The following is a 21,047-nucleotide window of genomic DNA, read 5'->3' on the forward strand; positions in this document are numbered from 1 at the left end:
ACCCGCCGGACACTCCGGAATCACATGCCGAGAACGCCGAAACCGCCTGAACATCTTGCCAGAAACACCTGCCGGACACGCCAACATCACCTGCCGGACATGCCAAAATCACCTGCCGGCTACGCCAGAACCACTTGCCGGACACTCTGGAACCACCTCACAGACATGCAAGAACCACATGCTGGACATGCCGGAACCACCTCCAGGACAGTCCAGAACCACCTGCCGAGCCCAGCTGAACCACCTGTCGAGCACGCTGGAACCACCTGCTCGATCGCCGGAACCACATGCTGGACACAGCAAAATCACCTGTGGGCTACGCCAGAACCACTTGGCAGACACTCCCAAATTACCTGCCAGGCATGCCAGAAGCACATCTCAGACATGCCAGAACCATGTGCCGGACATGCCGGAAGCACCTGCCGAGTATGCCAGAACAACCTGATCCACTCCCCAGAACCACCTGCCGGACATGCCAAAATCACAGGCCGGCTACGCCAGAACCACTTGGAGGACTCTCTGGGATCACCTGCCAGGCATGCCGGAACCACCTCTCAGACGTACCAGAAGCACGTGCCGGACACGCTGGACCCAATTCCTGGACAGACTGGAACCACAGTCCAGACACACCTGAACCACATGCCGAGCACGCCAGACCCACCTGCTCGACTCGCTAGACCCACCTGCCGGACACACGAAAATCACCTGCCGGCTACGCCAGAACCACTTGCCGCACACTCCGGAATCACCTGCCGGGCATGCAGGAACCACCTCTCAGACGTGCCAGAACCATGTGCAGGAGATGCCGGAAGCACCTGCTGAGCTCGCCGAAACCACCTGCTCGACTCACAGGGACCACCTGCCAGACACGCCAAAATCATCTCTGGGGTGCACCAGAACCACTTGCCGGACACTGTGGAGTCACCAGCCTAGCATGCCGGAACCATCTCCCAGACAGACTGGAACCACATGCTGAACACTCCTGAACCACCTGCCAAGCATGCCGGAACCACCTGCTCGAATTTCCGGAACCACATGCCGGACACGCCAAAATCAACTGCCGGCTATGCCAGAACCACATGGCAGACAGTCCGGAATTACCTTTCTGGCATGCCGGAACCACCTCTCAGACGTGCCAGAACCACATGCCGGAGATGCCAGAAGCACCTGCCGAGCCTCCCGGAACCACCTGATCCACTCCCCAGAACCACCTGCAGGACATGCCAAAATCACCTGTCGGCTACAACAGAACCATTTGGCGGACAATCCGGAATCACTAGTCATGCATGCCAGAACCACCTCTGAGACGAGCCAGAACCAAATGCCAGAGACGTCGGAAGCACCTGCTGAACACGCCACAGCCACCTGCTCGACTCGCCGGAATCAGCTGCTGGACATGCCAAAATCACCTGCCGGCTATGCCACAACCACTTGGTGGACAATCCGGAATCACCTGCTGGGCATGCTGGAGCCACCTGTCAGACGTGCCAGAACCATGTTCTGGACATGCCAGAACCACCTCCCAGACAGACTGGAACCACCTGCCAGACCCACCGGAAGCACCTGCCGAGCATGCTGGAAGCACATGCTCGTCTCGCCGGAATACCTGCCTGACACGGCAAAATCACCTGCCGGCTACACCAGAACCAGTTGCCGGACGCTCCACAAGCACCTGCTGGGCATGCCAGCACAACCTCCCAGACGTGCCAGAAGGACGTGCCGGACACACCAGAACCACCTCCCGGCCAGACCGGAACCACATGCCGTGCATGCCGGAGCCACCTGCTCGAATCACCAGAACCACCTGCCGAACATGCCATCATCACCTGCCAGCTACTCCAGAACCACTTGTGGGACTCCATGGAATCATGGGCTGGGCATGCCAGAACCACCTCTCACACGTTCCGGAATCAGGTGCCAGACACGCAGCAACCACCTCCCGGACAGACCAGAACCACCTGCCAAAATCGCCAAAACCTCCTGCCGAGCATGCCGGAACCACCTGCTAGACTTGCCAGGACCACCTGCTGGACACGCCAAATTCGCCTGCTGGCTACGCCACAACCACTTGGAGGAATCTCCGGGATCACCGGCTGGGCTTGCTGGAACTACCTCTCAGACGTGGCAGAACCATGTGCCAGACACGCTGGAACCACCTCCCAGACAGACTGGAACCACCTTTGGACCCGCCCGAACCAGCTGCTGAGCACACCGGAACCACCTGTTTGACTCGACGGAACCTCCTGTCGGACACGCAAAAATCACCAGCAGGCTACTCCAGAACCACTTGGACACTCCAGAATCAAGTGCCGGGCATGCCGGAACCACTGCTGAGATGTGCCAGAAGCACATGCCAGAGACGCCAGAAGCACCTGCCGAGCATGCCTGAACCACCTGATCCACTCCCCAGAACCACTGGCCGGACACACCAAAATCACCTGCCGGCTACGCCAGAACCACTTGTCAGACACTCCGGAATCACCTGCTGGGCATGCAAGAACCACCTCTCAGACGTGCCACAACCACGTTCCGGAGACACCGGAAGCACCTGCCGAGCTCCATGGAACCACCTGCTCGACTCGCCGCAACCAGCTGCCAGACACGCCAAAATCACCTGTCGGCTACGCCAGAACCACTTTGTGGACAATCAGGAATCACCTGCCGGGCATGCCGGAACCACCTCTAATACGAGCCATAATCACATGCTGGAGACACCGAAACCACCTCCCGGACAGACCATCACCATATGCCAGACACGCCTGAATCAGCTGCCAAGCATGCCAGAACCCCCTGCTTGACTTGCCACAACCACCTGCGAGACACGCCAGAATCACCTGCCGGCTACCTCAGAACCACTTGGCGGACACTCCGGAATCAATTTCCGGGAATGCCAGAACCACCTCTCAGACGTGCCAGAACCACGTGCTGGAAACGCCGGAAACACCACCCAGACAGACTGCAACCTCCTGCCGGACATGCCAAAATCACCTGCGGGCTAGGCCAGAACCACTTGGAGGACTCTAAGGGATCCCCTGCTGGCATGCCGGTACCACCTCTCAGATGTGCGAGAACCACGTGGCGGACAGTTCAGAATCACCTGCTGGGCATGCGGGTGCCATCTCTCAGACATACCAGAACCACGTGCGGCACACGCCGGAACCCACTACTGGAGAGACCGGAACCACCTGCCGGACACGCTGGTATCATCTGCTGAGAACACCGGAACCACCTGAGCAGCTCACCAGAAACACCTGCCAGACACGTCAAAAATCACCTGCCGGCTACGCCAAAACCACTCGGTGGACACTCCAGAATGACCTGCAGGGCATGCCGGAACCAGGTCATGGGCAGACTGCAAACACCTGCTGGACCTGCCTGAACAACATGGCGAGCATGCTGGAACCACCTGCTCGACTTGCCAGAACCACCTGCCGGACACACGAAAAACAACTGCGGGCTACGCCAGAACCACTTGGAGGACTCTCTGGGATCACCTGCGGGGCATGCTGGAACCACCTCTCAGACGTGCCAGAACCATGTGCCGGAGACGCTGGAACCACCCGCCGAGTATGCCGGAACCACCTGATCCACTCCCCAGAACCACCTGCTGGACATGCCAAAGTCACCTGCTGGCTATGCCAGACCCAATCGGCAGACACTCAGGAATTACCTGCCGGGCATGCCGGAACCACCCTCAGACGTGCCAGAACCAGGTTGCTGACATGCCGGAACCACCTACTGGACACAACGGAACCACCTGCCGGACTCGCCTAAACCACCTGCCAAGCATGCAGGAACCACCTGCTCGACTCACAGGACCCACCTGCCGGACACGCAAAAATCACCTGCTGGCTAGGCCAGAACCACTTGCCAGATTTTCCGGAATAAACTGCCGGGAATGCCAGACCCACCTCTCAAATGTGCCAAAATCAAGTGCCAGAGACGCCAGAAGCACCTGCCGAGCTAGCCGGAAGCACCTGCTCGAATCGTCAGAACCACCTGTGGGACATGCCAATATCACCTGCCGGCTATGCCAGAACCACTTGTTGGACAGTCCGGAATCACCTGCTGGACATGCCGGAATCACCTGTCAGACGTGCTGGACACACGTGCCGGACATGCCGGAACCACCTGCCGGACAGACCGGAACCACCACCAGACCTGACTGAACCACATGGCAAGCATGCCGGAACCACCTGCTGGACAGGCCAAAATCCCCTGTGGGCTAGGCCAGAACCACTTGGAGGACTCTCCAGGATCACCTGCCAGGCATGCCGGTACCACCTCTCAGATGTGTCAGAACCACGTGGCAGACAGTCCTGATTCACCTGCTGGGCATGCGGGAGCCACCTCTCAGACGTGCTGGAACCATGTCGCAGACACGCCGGAATCACCTCCCGGACAGACCGGAAGCACCTGCCGGACCCGCCTGAACCACCTGCCGTGCACGGCAGAACCACCTGCTCGATCCGCCAGAACCACCTACCTGACATGCCAAAATCACCTGCCGGCTACGCCAGAACCACTTGTCGGACTCTCTGGGATCACCAGGTGGGCACGCCGGAAGCACCTCTCAGACGTGCCGGAACCATGCACCTGAAACGCCGGAACCACAGGCTGGAGAGACCAGAACGATCTGTCGGACCCGCCTGAACGACCTGCCGAGCATGCCGAAACCACCTGCTTGACTCGCCAGGTCCACATACCGGACACGCCAAAATCACCAGCCGGCTATGCCAGAACCACTTGGAGGACTCTCCGGGATCACCTGCCTGGCATGCCAGAACCACCTCTCAGACATGCCAGAACCACGTGTCGGACAGTCCGGAATCACCTGCCTGGCATGCCCGAACCACCTCTCAGACGTACCAGAACCAGGTGCCAGACACATCGGAACCACCTACCAGACAGACCGTAACCACCTGCCGGACACGCCGGAACCATCTGCCGAGCACGCCGGAGCCACCTGCTCGACTCGCCGGAACCACCTGCCGGACATGCCAAAATCACCTGCTGGCTGGCCACAACCACTTTTCGGACTCTCCGGGATCACCCGGTGGGCATGCCGGAACCACCTCTCAGACGTGCCGGAAGCAAGTGCCGGACACGCTGGACCACCTACCGGACAGACCAGAACCACCTACCTTACCTGCCTGAACCACCTGCCGAGCATGCCAGGACCACCTGCAGTACACGCCACAATCACCCGCCGGGTATGCCAGAACCACGTGGTGGACAGTCCGGAATCACCTGCAGGGCATGCCGGAAGCACCTCTCAGACCTACCAGAACAACGTGTCGGACACACTAAAACCACCTACAGGACAGACCGGAACCATATGCCGAGCATGGCGGAACCACCTGCTCGACTCGCCAGAACGACCTGCTGGACATGCCAAGATCACCCGCTGGCACGCCAGAGCCAATTGGCGGACATTACGGAATCACTTGCCAGGCATGCCAGAACCTCCTCTCAGACGTGCGGCAAACACATGCCAGAGAAGCTGGAAGCACATGCCGAGCCTGCCAGAACCACTTCCGTGAAACACCGGATCCACCTGCAGGACACGCTGGAACCACCTGCTCAACTTGCCAGAACCACCACCGGACCCGCAAAATCACCTGCCGAGCATGACGGAACCACCTGCTCGACCCGCAGGACCCACCTGCTGGAGACGCCAAAATCACCTGCCGGCTATGCTAGAACCACTTGCCGGACACTCTGGAACCATCTCTCAAGCGTGCCAGAACCACGTTCCGGAGATGCCGGAAACACCTCCCGGACAGACCAGAACCACCTACTGGACCTGCCTGAACCACCTGCTGAGCATGCCGGAACTACCTGCCAGACACGCCAAAATCAACTGCCGGCTACACCACAACCAGTTACCGGACACTCCAGAATCACCTGCTGGGCATGCCAGCACAATGGCACAGATGTCCCAGAAGCACATGCTCGACACGCTGGAACCACCTCCCGGACAGACCGGAACCACCTGCCAGACTCGTCGTAACCATCTGTTTGACTTGCTGGACCCTCTTGCTGGACATGCCAAAATCACATGCCAGCTACGCAAGAACCACTTGGCGAACAAGCTGGAATAACGTTCCGGGCATGCCGGCACAACCTTTCAGACGTGCCAGAAGCACGTGCCGGACACGCTGGAACCACCTCCAGGACAGACTGAAACCACCTGCCAGACACGCTGGAACCACCTGCTAAACTCGCCAGAACCACTTGGTGGACAATCCGGAATCACCTGCCGTGCATGTCGGAACTACCTGTCAGACCTGCCAGGAACACGTGACGGAGATGCTGTAAGCACCTGCCGAGCATGCAGGAACCAACTGCTCGACTCGCTGGAACCACCTGCCGGACATGCCAAAATCACCTGCCGGCTACGCCAGAACCACTTGGCGGACACTCCGGAATCACCTGCCGGGCATGTCGGGACCACATGTAAGACGTGCAAGAACCATGTGCCAGACACGCAGGAACCACCTGCCTGACAGACCAGAACCACCTGCCGCACCTGCCTGAATCACCTGCCGAGCACGCCGGAACCACCTGCTCAATTCGCCAGAACCACCTGCCAGACACGCCAAAATCACCTGTGGGCTACGCCGGAACGACTTGGAGGACTCTCCGGGATCACCTGCCAAGCATGCTGGAACCACCTCTCAGATGTGGCAGAACCATGTGCTGGACAGGCTGGAATCACCTTCCGAGTATGCCGGAACCACCTTATGCAATCCCCATAACCACATGCCGGACACGCCTGAACAACCTGTCGTGCATGCAGGAACCAACTGCTCGACTTGCAGGACCCACCTGACAGACATGCCAAAATCACCTGCTGGGCATGCCGGAACCACCTATCAGATGTGCCAGAACCATGTGCCTGATAAGCCGGAGCCACATCCCAGACAGACTGGAACCACATGCCGAACACGACGGAGCCACCTGCTCGAATAGCCAGAACCACCTGCCGGGCATGCCCAAATCACCTACCGGCTATGCCAGAACCACGTGGCGGACAGTCCGGAATCACCTGCTGGGCATGCGGGAACCACCTCTCAGACGGACCAGAACCAATGCGGCACATGCCAGAACCCACTACTGGACAGACCGGAACCACCTGCCGGACACGCCGGAATCACCTGCTGAGAACGCCAGAACCACCTGAACAGCTCGCCAGAAACACCTAATGGACATGTCAAAATCACCTGCCGGACACGCCAAAATCACCTGCCGGCTATGCCAGAACCACTTGGCGGACACTCCGGAATCACCTGTCGTGCATGCCGGAACCACCTCTCAGACGTGTCAGAAACACATGCCAGAGACACTGGTTGCACCTGCTGAGCACGCCAGAACCTCCTGCTCGACTCGCCAGAACCACCTGCCAGAGAAGCCAAAATCACCTGCTGGCTAGGCCAGAACAACGTGGCGGAATTTGGAATCATCCGCCGGGCATGCTGGAACCACCTCTCAGACGTGCCGGAAGCACGTGCCGGATACGCCGGAACCACCTTCTGGACAGACCGGAACCACCTGCCAGACCCCCCTGAACCATGTGCTGAGCACGCCAGAACAACCTGCTCGACTCGCTGGAGCCACCTGCTGGACACGCCAAAATCACCAGCCTACTGTGCCAGAACCACTTGCCGGACTGTCCGGAATCACCTGCCGGGAATGTCGGACCCACCTCTCAAATGGGCGAAAATCAAGTGCCGGACACGCCGGAACCACCTCCCGGACAGACCAGAACCACATACCGGACCTGCTTGAACCACCTGCTGAGCATGTTGGAACCACCTGCCGTACACGCCAAAATCACCTGCCGGACACGCCAAATTCCCCTGCCAGACACACCAAAATCACCTGCGGGATACACCAGAACCACTTGGAGGACTCTCCGGGATCACCTGCCGGGCATGCCGGAACCACCTGCCTGACACGCCAAAATCACGTGCTGGCTATGCCAAAACCATTTGGTGGACACTCCAGAATCACCTTCCGAGCATGCCGGAACCACGTCATGGACAGACTGCAAACACCTGCCGGACCTGCCTGAACCTCCTACCAAGCACACCAGAACTACCTGCTCAACTCGCCAGAACCACCTGCTCGAGACACCAAAAACACCTGCATGCTACGCCAGAACCACTTGGAGGACTCTCCGGGAACACCTGCCGGGCATGCCAGAACCACCTCTCAGACGTGCCAGAACCATGTGCCAGACACGCTGGAACCACCTGCTGAGTATGCCGGAACAACCTGATCCACTCCCCAGAACCACCTGCTGGACACGACAAAATCTCCTGCCAGAGAATCCAAAATCATGTGACGGACACGCCAAAATCGCCTGCCGGCTACACCAGAACCACTCAGCAAATGATCCGCAATCACCTGCCGTTCATGCCGGAACCACCTCTCAGAAGTGCCAGATCCACGTGCCGGACACGCCGGAACCACCTGCCGAGCATGCAGGGACCACCTGCACGACTCGCAGGACCCACCTGCCGGACACGCAAAAATCACCTGCTGGCTATGCCAGAACCACTTGCCGGACTTTCCGGAATCACCTGCTGGGAATGCCGGACCCACCTCTCAAATGTGCCAAAATCAAGTACCGGAGAAGCCAGAAGCACCTGCCGAGCTAGCTGGAAGCTCCTGCCTGAATCGTCGGAACCACCTGTTTGACATGCCAAAATCACCTGCAGGCTCCGCCAGAACCAGTTCGTGGACAATCCGGAATCACCTGCCAGGCATGCTGGAACCACCTCTCAGAAGTGCCAGAACCATGTGCCAGAGACACCGGATGCACATGCCGAGCACGCCGGAACCTCCTGCTCGACTCGCCAGAACCACCTACAGGAGACACCAAAATAACCTGCTGGCTAGGCCAGAACTACATGGTGGACTCTATGGAATCACCCGCCAGGCATGCCAGAACCACCTCTCATACGTGCCGGAAGCACATGCCGGACACGCCAGAACCACCGACTGTACAGACCTGAGCCACCTGACGAGCCACCTTAACCACCTGCTGAGCACGCCGGAACAACCTGCTTGACTCGCTGGAGCCACCTGCTGGACACGCCAAAATCACCAGCCGGCTATGCCAGAACCACTTGCCGGACATTCCGGAATGACCTGGAGGGCATGCCTGAACCACCTGTCAGATGTGCCAGAACCACATGCCAGAGACTCCGGAATGACCTCCCGGGCATGCCGGAACCACCTCTCAGACATGCCACAACCACGTGCAGGAGAGAACAGAAGCACCTGCCAAGCTCGCCGGAACCACCGGCTGGACACGCCGGAACCACCTGCCTCACCCACCAAAATCACGTGCCGGCTACACCAAAACCACTTGGTGGACACTCCAGAATCACCTTCCGGGCATGCCAGAACCATGTCATGGACTGACTGCAAACACCTGCCGGACTTGCCTGAATCACCTGCCGAGCACGCCAGAAGCACCTGCTCGACTCGCCAGAACCACCTGGCGGACACACCAAAAACACCTTCGGGCTACAATAGAACCACTTGGAGGACTCTCCGGGATCACCTGCCGGGCACCCCGGAACTACCTCTCAGACGTGCCAGAACCATGTGCCGGACACGCCAGAACCACCTGCCGTGTATGCTGGAACAACCTGATCCACTCCCCAGAATCACCTGCTGGACACGACAAAATCCTCTGCCGGACAAGCCAAAATCAGCTGACGGACATGGCAAAATCACCTGCTGGCTACGCAAGAACCACTCGGCAGACAATCCGCAATCACCTACCGGTCATGCCAGAACCACCTCTCAGATGTGCCAGAACTATGTGCCGGACACGCCGGAACCACATACCAGACACAACGGAACCACCTGCCGGACACGCCTGAACCACCTCCCGAGCATGCAGGGCCCACCAGCCGGACATGCAAAAATCACCTGCTGGCTATGCCACAACCACTTGCCCGACTTTCCAGAGTCACCTGCCGGAAATGCCGGACCCACGTCTCAAATGTGCCAAAATCAAGTGCTGGAAACGCCAGAAGCACTGCTGAGCTATCCGGAAGCACCTGCTTGAATCGTCGGAACCACCTGTGGGACACGCCAAAATCACCTGCCGGCTACGCCAGAACCACTTGGTGGACAATCCGGAATCACATGCCGGACATGCCAGAACCACCTCTCAGACGAGCCGGAACCACATGCCTGACATGCCGGAACCACCTCCCAGACAGACCGGAACCACCTACCAGAACTGCCTGAACCACGTGCCGAGCACGCCGGAGCCTCCTGCTCGACTTGCTGGAACCACCTGCCGGAGACGCCAAAATCACGTTCCGGCTATGCCAAAACCACTTGGTGGACACTACAGAATCACCTTCTGGTCATGCCGGAACCACATCATGGACAGACTGCAAACACCTGCCTGACCTGCCTGAACCACCTGCCGAGCATGCCGGAACCACCTGCTCAACTCGCCAGAACCACCTGCCGGATACACCAAAAACACCTGCGGGTTATGCCATAACCACTTGGAGGACTCTCCGGGATCACCTGCCGGACATGCCTGAACCACCTCTCAGACATGCCAGAACCACATGTCGGACACTCCGGAATCACCTGCTGGGCATGCCGGAAACACCTCTCAGACGTGCCAGAAACATGTGCTGGCAATGCCGGAACCACCTCCATGACAGACCAGAACCACCCACTGGACACGCCTGAACCACCAGCTGAGCACGCCGAAACAATCTGCTCGACTCGCTGGAGCCACCTGCTTGACATGCCAAAATCACCATCCGGCTATGCCAGAACCACTTGCCGGACACTCCGGAATCACCTGCAGGTCATGCCGGAACCATCTCTCAGATGTGCCAGAACCACATGCTGGAGACTCCGTAATCACCTGCTGGGCATGCCAGAACCACCTCTCAGATGTGCCAGAACCACATGTCAGACAGTCCAGAATCACCTGCCGGGCATGCCGGAACCACCTTTCAGACGTGCCCCAACCACGTGCCAGACAGACCGGAAGCACCTACAGCGCTCGCTGGAACCACCCTCTGGACACACCGGAACCACCTGCCTGACACGCCAAAATCACGTGCCGGCTACGCCAAAACCACTTGGTGGACACTCCAGAATCACCTTCTGGGAATGCCGGAACCACGTCATGGACATACTGCAAACACCTGCAGGACATGCCTGAACCACCTGCCAAGCAAGCCAGAACCACCTGCTTGACTCGCCAGAACCACTTGGAGGACTCTCCGGGATCACCTGGCGGGCATGCCAGAACCACATCTCAGAAGTGCCAGAACCATCTGCCGGACACCCCGGAACCACATGCTGAGCATGCCGGAACCTCCTGATCCACTCCCCAGAACCACCTGCTGGGCACACCAAAATCACCTGCCAGCTACGCCGGAACCACTCAGCAGACACTGCGGAATTACCTGCCGGGCAAGCCGGAACCACCTCTCAGATGTGCCAGAACCACGTGCCGGATATGCCGGAACCACCTGCCGAGCATGCAGGAACGATCTGCTCGACTCACAGGACTCACCTGCCGGACACCCAAAAATCACCTGCGGGCTAGGCCAGAACCACTTGGAGGACACTCCGGGATCACCTGCCAGGCATGCCGGTACCACCTCTCAGATGTGCCAGAACCACGTGGCGGACAGTCCGGAATCACCTGCTGGGCATGCGGGAACCACCTCTCAGACATACAAGAAACACGTGCGGCACAGTCCGGAACCCACTACTGGACAGACCGGAACCACCTGCTGGACACGCCGGAATCACCTGCAGAGAATGCCGCAACCAGCTGAACAGCTTGCCAGAAACACCTGCCGGACACGCCAAAATCACCTGCGCTACACCAGAACCACTTGGCGGACACTCCGGAATCACCTGTTGGGCATGCCGGAACCACCTCTCAGACATGCCAGAACCATGTGCCAAAGACACCGGATGCACCTGCCGAGCACGCCGGAACCTCCTGCTCAACTTGCCGGAACCACCTGCCAGAGACGACAAAATCACCTGCTGGCTAGGCCAGAACCACATGGCGGACTCTATTGAATCACCCGCCGGGCCTGCCAGAACCACCTCTCATACGTGCCGGAAGCACGTGCCGGACACACCGGAACCACCTACTGGACAGACTGGAACCACCGGCCTGACCCGCCTGAACCACCTGCTGAGCACTCTGGAACAACCTGCTCGACTAGCTGGAGCCATCTGCTGGATACGCCAAAATCACCAGCCGGCTATGCCAGAACCACTTGCCGGACACTCCAGAATCACCTGCAGGGCTTGTCGGAACCACCTCTCAGATGTGCCAGAACCACATGCCGGAGACTCTGGAATCACCTGCTGGGCATGCCGGCACAACCTCTCAGACATGCTGGAAGCACGTGCCAGATACGCCGGAACCACCTCCCGCAAGATGGCAACCACCTTCTGGACACGCCTTAACCACCTGCCCAGCATGCCGGAACCACCTGTTCGACTCGCCAGACCCACCTGCCGAACACGCAAAAGTCACATGCTGGCTACGCCAGAACCACTTGGCGGACGCTACGGAATCATCTGCCTGGCATGCCAGAACCACGTCAGAGACGTGCCAGAACCATGTGCTGGACATGCCGGAACCATCTCCTGTGCAGACCGGAACCACTTGCTGGACAAGCCTGAACCATCTCCCGAGAACGCAAGAACCACCTCCTCCACTCGCAGGAACCACCGGCCAAACACGCCAAAATAACCAGCCGGCTATGCCAGAACCACTTGTCAGAAACTCCGGAATCACCCGCCGGGCATGCCGACACATCTCGGACGTGCCAGAACAACGTGCTGGACTCGGCAGAACCACCTCCTGGACAGACCAGAACCACCTGCAGGACACGCCGGAACCACCTGCTTGAATCGCCAGACACTCCTGCCAGGACACGCCAAAATCACCTGCTGGCTATGCCAGAACCGCTTGCAGGACACTCCGGAATAACCTGCCAGGCATGCCGGAAACACCTCTCAGAAGTACCAAAACCACGTGCCAGACACGCAGGAACCACATCCTGGACAGACTGGAACCACCTGCTGGACATGACTGAACCACCTGCTGAGCATGCTGGAGCCACCTGTTACTCACCGGACCCACCTACCGGATCCGGCAATATGACCTGCCGGCTACGCCAGAACCACTCGGCAGACACTCCGCCATCACCTGCCGAGCATGCCGGAACCACCTCTCAGACGTGCCAGAACCACATGCTGGAGATGCCGGAGCACCTACCGAGCTCACCGGAACCACCTGCTCGACTGGCTGGAACCACCTGCCAGACACGCCATAATCATGTGCCGGATATGCCAGAACCACTTGCCGGAAACTCCGGAATCACTTGTTGGACAAGCCGGAACCACCTCACAAATGTGCCAGAATCATGTGTTGAAGACACCGGAAGCACCTGCAGAGCTCGCCAGAACCTCCTGCTCTACTCCCCAGAACCACATGCCAGACATGCCAAAATCACCTGCCAGGTACGCCAGAACCACTTGGTGGACAATCCAGAATCACATGGGGGGAATGCCGGAACCACCTCTCAGATGTGCCAGAACCACGTGCCGGACACGCCAGAACCACCTACCGGACAGACCGGAAGCACTTGCCGGACACGCTGGACCCACCTACCGAGCACGCCAGAGCCACATGCACGACTCGCCACAACCAACTGCCAGACAGGCCAAATCACCTGCTGGCTAAGCCAGAACCACCTGCCGGACATGCCAGAACCACCTGCCGAGCACGCTGGAGCCACCTGCTCGACTCGCAGGACCCACCTACCAGATACGCCACTATGACCTGCCGGCTGTGACAGAACCACTTGTCGGACAGTCCGGAATCACCTGCCGGGCATGTCGGAACCACCTGTCAGACGTTCCGGAACCATGTACCAGAGATTCTGGAAGCAACTAACGAGGTCACCAGAACAACCTGCTCAACTCGCCAGAACCACCTGCCGGAAATGCCAAAATCACCTGCTGGCTACGCCAGAACCACTTGCCGGACACTGTGGAATCTCTTGCCGGGCACGCCGGAACCACATCTCAGACGTGCCAGAAACACGTGCTGGAGTCGCTGGAAGCACCTGCCGAGCACTCCGGAACCACCTTCTTGACTCCCAGGACCCACTTGTATGACACGCCAAAATCACCTGCCGGCTACGCCAGAACCAGTTACTGGACATTCCGGAATCACCTGCCGGGCATGGCGGAACCACCTCTCAGACGTGCCAGAACCATGAGCCGGAGACGGCGGAAGCACCTGCCGAGAATGCCAGAAGTACCTGATGCACTCCACAGAACCAGCTGCCGGACACCACAAAATCACGTGCCGGCTACGCCAGAACCACTCGGCAGACACTCCGGAATCACCTGTTGGGCATGCCGGAACCAACTCTCAGACATGCCAGAACCACGTGCCGGACACGCTGCAACCACCTACCAGACAGAACGGAACCACATGAAGGACGCGCCTGAACCACCTGCCAACCATGCCAGAACCACCTCTCAGACGTGCCACAACCACGTGCCGGAGAGACCGGAAGCACCTGCCAAGCTTGCCAGAACCACCTGCTGGACACGCCGGAACCACCTGACTCACACGCCAAAAATACCTGCGGGCTACACCAGAACCACTTGGATGGCTCTCCGGGATCACCTGCCAGGCATGCCGGAACCACCTCTAAGACGTGCCACAACCATGTGCCGGACACACCAGAACCACCTGCCAAGAATGCCAGAACCACCTGATCCACTCCCAAGAACCACCTGCTGGACACGCCAAAATCACCTGCCGGCTACGCCAGAACCACTCGGCAGACACTCCGCCATCACCTGCCGAGCATGCCGGAACCACCTCTCAGACGTGCCAGAACCACATGCTGGACATGCCAGAACCACCTACCAGACACAACGGAACCACCTGCCGGACACACCTGAACCACCTGCTGAGCACGCAGGAACCACCTGCTCGACTCACAGGACCCACCTGCCGGACACGCAAAAATCACCTGCTGGCTATGCCGGAACCACTTGCCGGACTTTCCGGAATCACCTGCCGGGAATGCCGGAACCACCTCTCACATGTGCCAAAATCAAGTGCTGGAGACACCAGAAGCACCTGCCGAGCTAGCCGGAAGCAACTGCTCGAATCATCGGAACCACCTGTGGGACACGCCAAAATCACCTGCCGGCTACGCCAGAATCACTTGGTGGACAATCCAGAATCACCTGCCAGACATGCCAGCACCACCTGTCAGACGTTCTGGAACCATGTGCGGGACACCCCGAAACTGCCTCCTGAACAGACAGGAACCACCTGCCGGAGATGCTGGAGTCACCTGCCGAGAACACTGGAACCACCTGAACAGCTAGCCAGAAACACCTGCCGGACATGCCAAAATCACCTGCCAGACATGCCAAAATCACCTTCAAGACACGTCAAAATCACCTGCCGGCTACCCCTGAACCACTTGCCAGACACTCCTGAATCACATGTCCGGCATGCCGGAACCACCTCTCAGACATGCCGGAAGCACGTGCCGGACATGACGGAACCACATGAACAGCTCGCCAGAAACACCTGCTGGACACATCAAAATCACCTGCCGGACACGCCAAAATCACCTGCCAGCTACCCCAGAACCACTTGCCAGACACTCCAGAATCACCAGCCGGGCATGCCGGAACCACCTCTCAGAAGTGCCAGAAACACATGCCAATGACACCGGAAGCACCTGCCGAGCACACCGGAACCACCTGCTCGATTCGCAAGAACCACCTGCCGGACACGCCAAAATCACCTGCCGGCTACGCCACAACCAGTTGGTGAACACTTCGGAATCACCTGCCGGGCATGCTGGAACCACCTTACGGTCATGCCAAAATCACTTGCCAGCTACGCCAGACCCACTTTGCGGACACTCCGGAAACACCTGTGGGGCCGGCCGGAACCACCTGTCAGACAAGCCAGAACCATGTGCATGAGAGGCCGGAACCACACCCCGAAAATGCCGAAACCATCTGCCAGACCCGTCTGAACCACCTGCCGAGCACGCCGGAACCAGCTGCTCGACTCGCCGGAACCACCGGCCTGACATGCCAAAATCACGTGCCGGCTACGCAAAACCACTTGGTGGACAATCCACAATCATCTTCAAGGCATGCCGGAACCACATCATGGACAGACTGCAAACACCTGCTGGACCTGCCTGAACCACCGGCCGAGCACTCCGGAACCACCTGCTTGACTCGTCAGAACCACGTGCTGGACACACCAAAAACACCTGCGGGCTACGCCAGAACCACTTGGAGGACTCTCCGGGATCACCTGCCAGGCATGCCGGAACCACCACTCAGACGTGCCAGCACCATGTGCCGGACATGCCGGAACCACCTGCAGAGTATGCCGGAACTACCTGATCCACTCCACGGAATCACCTGCTGGACACGCCAAAATCACCTGCCGGCTATGCCAGAACCACTTGGTGCACAATCCAGAATCACCTGCCGAACATGCCAGAACCACCTGTCAGACGTGCCGGAGCCACATGCCGGACCAACCAGAACCACCTCCCGGACAGACCGGAACCACCTACCGGACCTGCCTGAACCACCTGCCGAGCATGCCGGAACCACCTGCCGGACACGCAAAATCCCCTGCAGGCTAGGCCAGAACCACTTGGAGGACTCTCCGGGATGACCCGTTGGGCATGCTGGTACCACCTCTCAGATGTGCCAAACCACGTGGTGGACAGTCTGGAATCGCCTGCTGGGCATGCGGGAACCACCCCTCAGACGTACCAGAACCACGTGCGGCAACGCCGGAACCCACTACCGGACAGACCAGAACCACCTGCCGGACCCGCCTGAACAACCTGCCGAGCACAGCAGAACCACCTGCTCGACCCACCAGAACCACCTTTCTGACATGCCAAAATCACCTGCCGACTACGCCAGAACCACTTGTCGGACTCTCCGGGAACACCTGGCGGGCATGCTGGAATCACCTCTCAGATGTGGCAGAACCATGTGCCGGACAGGCCGGAACCACCTTCCAAGTATGCCAGAACCACCTTATGCAATCCCCATAACCACCTGCTGGACACGTCTGAACCACCTGTCGAGCATGCAGTAACCAACTGCTCGACTCACAGGACCCACCTGCCAGAGACGCCAAAATCACCTGCCAGACACGCAGGAACCACCTCCCGGACACATCGGAACCACCTACCGGACCTGCCTGAACCACCTGCCGAGCACGCCGGAACCAGCTGCCAGACATGCCAAAATCACCAGCCGGCTACGCCAGAACCACTTGGAGGACTCTCCGGGATCACCTGCGAGGCATGCTGGAACCACCTCTCAGACGTACCAGAAGCACGTGCCAGACACGCTGGACCCAATTCCAGGACAGACTGGAACCACCGTCCAGACATGCCTGAACCACATGCCGAGCACGCCGGACCCACCTGCTCGAAACCCTAAACCCACCTGCCGGACACATGAAAATCACCTGCCGGCTACGCCAGAACCACTTGCCGCACACTCCGGAATCACCTGCCGGGCCTGCAGGAACCACCTCTCAGACGTGCCAGAACCATGTGGCGGAGACGCCAGAAGCACCTGCCGAGCTTGCCGAAACCACCTGCTCGACCCACAGGAACCACCTGCCAGACTCACCAAAATCACCTGTGTGCTACACCAGAACCACTTGCCGGACACTGTGGAGTCACCTGCCGGGCATGCCGGAACCACCTCTCAGACCTGCTAGAAGTACATGGTGGAGACGCCAGAAGCACCTGCCGAGCATGCCGGAACCATCTCCCGGACAGACTGGAACCACATGCTGAACACTCCTGAACCACATGCCAAGCATGCCAGAACAACCTGCTCTAATTTCTGGAACCACATGCCGGACATGCCAAAATCAACTGCCAGCTATGCCAGAACCACGTGGCAGACAGTCTGGAATCACCTTCCGTGCACGCCGGAACCACCTCTCAGACGTGCCAGAACCACATGCCGGAGACGCCAGAAGCACCTGCCGAGCCTCCCAGAACCACCTGATCCACTCCCCAGAACCACCTGCAGGACATGCCAAAATCACCTGTCAGCTACAACAGAACCAATTGGCGGACACTCAGGAATCACTTGCAGGGCATGCCGGAACCACCTCTGAGATGTGCCAGAACCAAATGCCAGAGACGTCGGAAGCACCTGCTGAGCACGCCGCAGCCACCTGCTCGACTCGCCGGAATCAGCTGCCGGACACCCCAAAATCACCTAGCGTCTATGCCAGAAGCACTTGGTGGACAATCCGGAATCACCTGCCGGGCATGCTGGAACCACCTGTCAGACGTGCCAGAACCATGTGCCGGACACGCCAGAACCACCTCCCAGACAGACTGGAACCACCTGCCAGAGCCACCGGAAACACCTGCCGAGCACGCTGGAGCCACATGCTCGTCTCACCGGAATACCTGCCTGACACAGCAACATCACCTGCCGGCTACACCAGGACCAGTTGCCGGACGCTCCACAAGCACCTGCCGGGCATGCCAGCACAAACTCCCAGACGTGGCAGAAGGATGTGCCGGAGATGCCGGAACCACCTCCCGGCCAGACCGGAACCACATGCCAAGCACGCCGGAGCCACCTGCACGAATCACCAGAACCACCTGACGGACATGCCAAAATCACCTGCTGGCTACTCCAGAACCACTTGGTGCATGCTCTGGAATCACCTGCCGGGCATGCCAGAACCACCTCTCATACGTGCCGGAACCACGTGCCTTACACGTCCGAACCACATCCCGGACAGTCCAGAACCACCTGCCGGACCTGCTTGAACCACCTGCCTATCATGCCGTAACCACCTGCAGGACACGCCAAGATCACCTGCGGGCTATGCCAGAAGCACTTGCAGGACTCTCCGGGATAACCTGCCGGGCATTCCGGAACCACCTCTCAGACGTGCCAGAACCAAGTGCCGGACACACCAGAACCACCTGCTGAGTATGCCGGAAGCACCTTATCCACTCCCCAGAACCACCTGAGGGACACACCAAAATCACCAGCCAGCTACGCCAGAACCACCTGGCGGACATTCCAGAATCACCTTACGGGCAAGCCAGAACCACCTCTCAGACATACCACAACCACGTGCCAAAGACACTGGATGCACCTGCCAAGCACGCCGGAAACACCTGCTCAACTCACCAGAACCACCTGTTGGACACGCCAAAATCACCTGCTGGCTACGCCAGAACCACTTGGTGCACTCTCTGGAATCACCTGCCGGGCATGCAAGAACCAGCTCTCAGACGTGCCAGAACCACCTGCCGGACATGCCGGAGCCACCTGCCGAGTATGCCGGAACCACCTGATCCACTCCCCAGAGCCACCTGAGGGACATGCCAAAATCACCTGCTGGCTATGCCAGAACCACTTGGCAGACACTCCGGAATTACCTGCCAGGCATGCCAGAACCACCTCTCAGAAGTGCCAGGACCACGTGCAAAACACGCCGGAACCACCAACTGGACACAACGGAACCCCCTGCCAGACACGCCTGAACCACCTGCCGAGCATACAGGAACCCCCTGCTCGACTCGCAAGACCTACATCCCGGACACGCCAAAATCACCTGCCGGCTACGCCAGAACCACTTTGTGGACAATGCAGAATCACCTGCCGGACATGCCAGAACCACCTGTCAGACATGACAGAAGCACATCCCAGACACGCCGGATCCACCTCCCGGAAAGACTGGAACCACCAGCCAGACTCGCCAGAACCACCTGCTTGACTCCCCGGACTCACCTGCCGGACACACCAAAATCACCTGCCAGCTACGCCAGAACCACCTGGTGGACAAGTCGGAAAAACGTTCCGGGCATGCTGGCACAACCTCGCAGACGTGCCAGAAGCACGAGCCGGACATGCTGGAACAACCTGCTGGACACGCAGGAACCCCCTGCTCGACTCGCCAGAACCACCGCTGGACACGCAAAATCACCTGCCGGCTATGCCAGAACCACTTGGCGGACACTCCAGAATCACCTGCTGGTCATGCCAGAACCACCTCTCGGACATGCCAGAACCACGTGCCAAAGACACCGGAAGCACCTGCCAAGCACGCCGGAATCACCTGCTCAACTCACCGGAACCACCTGTTGGACATGCCAAAATCACCTGCTGGCTACGCCAGAACCACTTGGTGCACTCTCTGGAATCACCTGCCGGGCATGCAAGAACCAGCTCTCAGACGTGCCAGAACCACCTGCCGGACATGCCGGAGCCACCTGCCGAGTATGCCAGAACCACCTGATCCACTCCCCAGAACCACCTGAGGGACATGCCAAAATCACCTGCCGGCTATGCAGGAACCACTTGGCAGACACTCCGGAATTACCGCCCAGGCATGCCAGAACCACCTCTCAGACGTGCCAGGACCACGTGCAAAACACGCCGGAACCACCAACGGGACACAATGGAACCCCCTGCCAGACACGCCTGAACCACCTGCCGAGCATACAGGAACCCCCTGCTCGACTCGCAAGACCTACATGCCGGACACGCCAAATCACCTGCCGGCTATGCCAGAACCACTTGCCGGACAGTCCGGAATCACCTGCCCAGCATGCCGGAACCACCTCTATCACGTGCCAGAAGCAAGTGCCGGAAACGCCAGAACCACCTCCCGGCAGACCGGAACCACCTGCCCTACCTGACTGAACCACCTTCAGAGCATGCCGGGACCAACTGCCGGACACGGCAAAATCACTTGCCGGCTACACCAGAACCACTTTGTGGACAATCCGGAATCGCCTGCCGGACGCGCCAGAACCACCTGCCGAGTATGGCGGAACCACCTGATCCACTCCCCAGAACCACCTGCTGGACACGCCAAAATCACATGCCGGCTATGCCACAACCACTCGGCAGACACTCCGGAAACACCTGCC

The sequence above is a fragment of the Equus asinus genome, chromosome 1 (genome assembly GCF_041296235.1).
Source record: "Equus asinus isolate D_3611 breed Donkey chromosome 1, EquAss-T2T_v2, whole genome shotgun sequence".
Classification (NCBI taxonomy): Eukaryota; Metazoa; Chordata; class Mammalia; order Perissodactyla; family Equidae; genus Equus; species Equus asinus.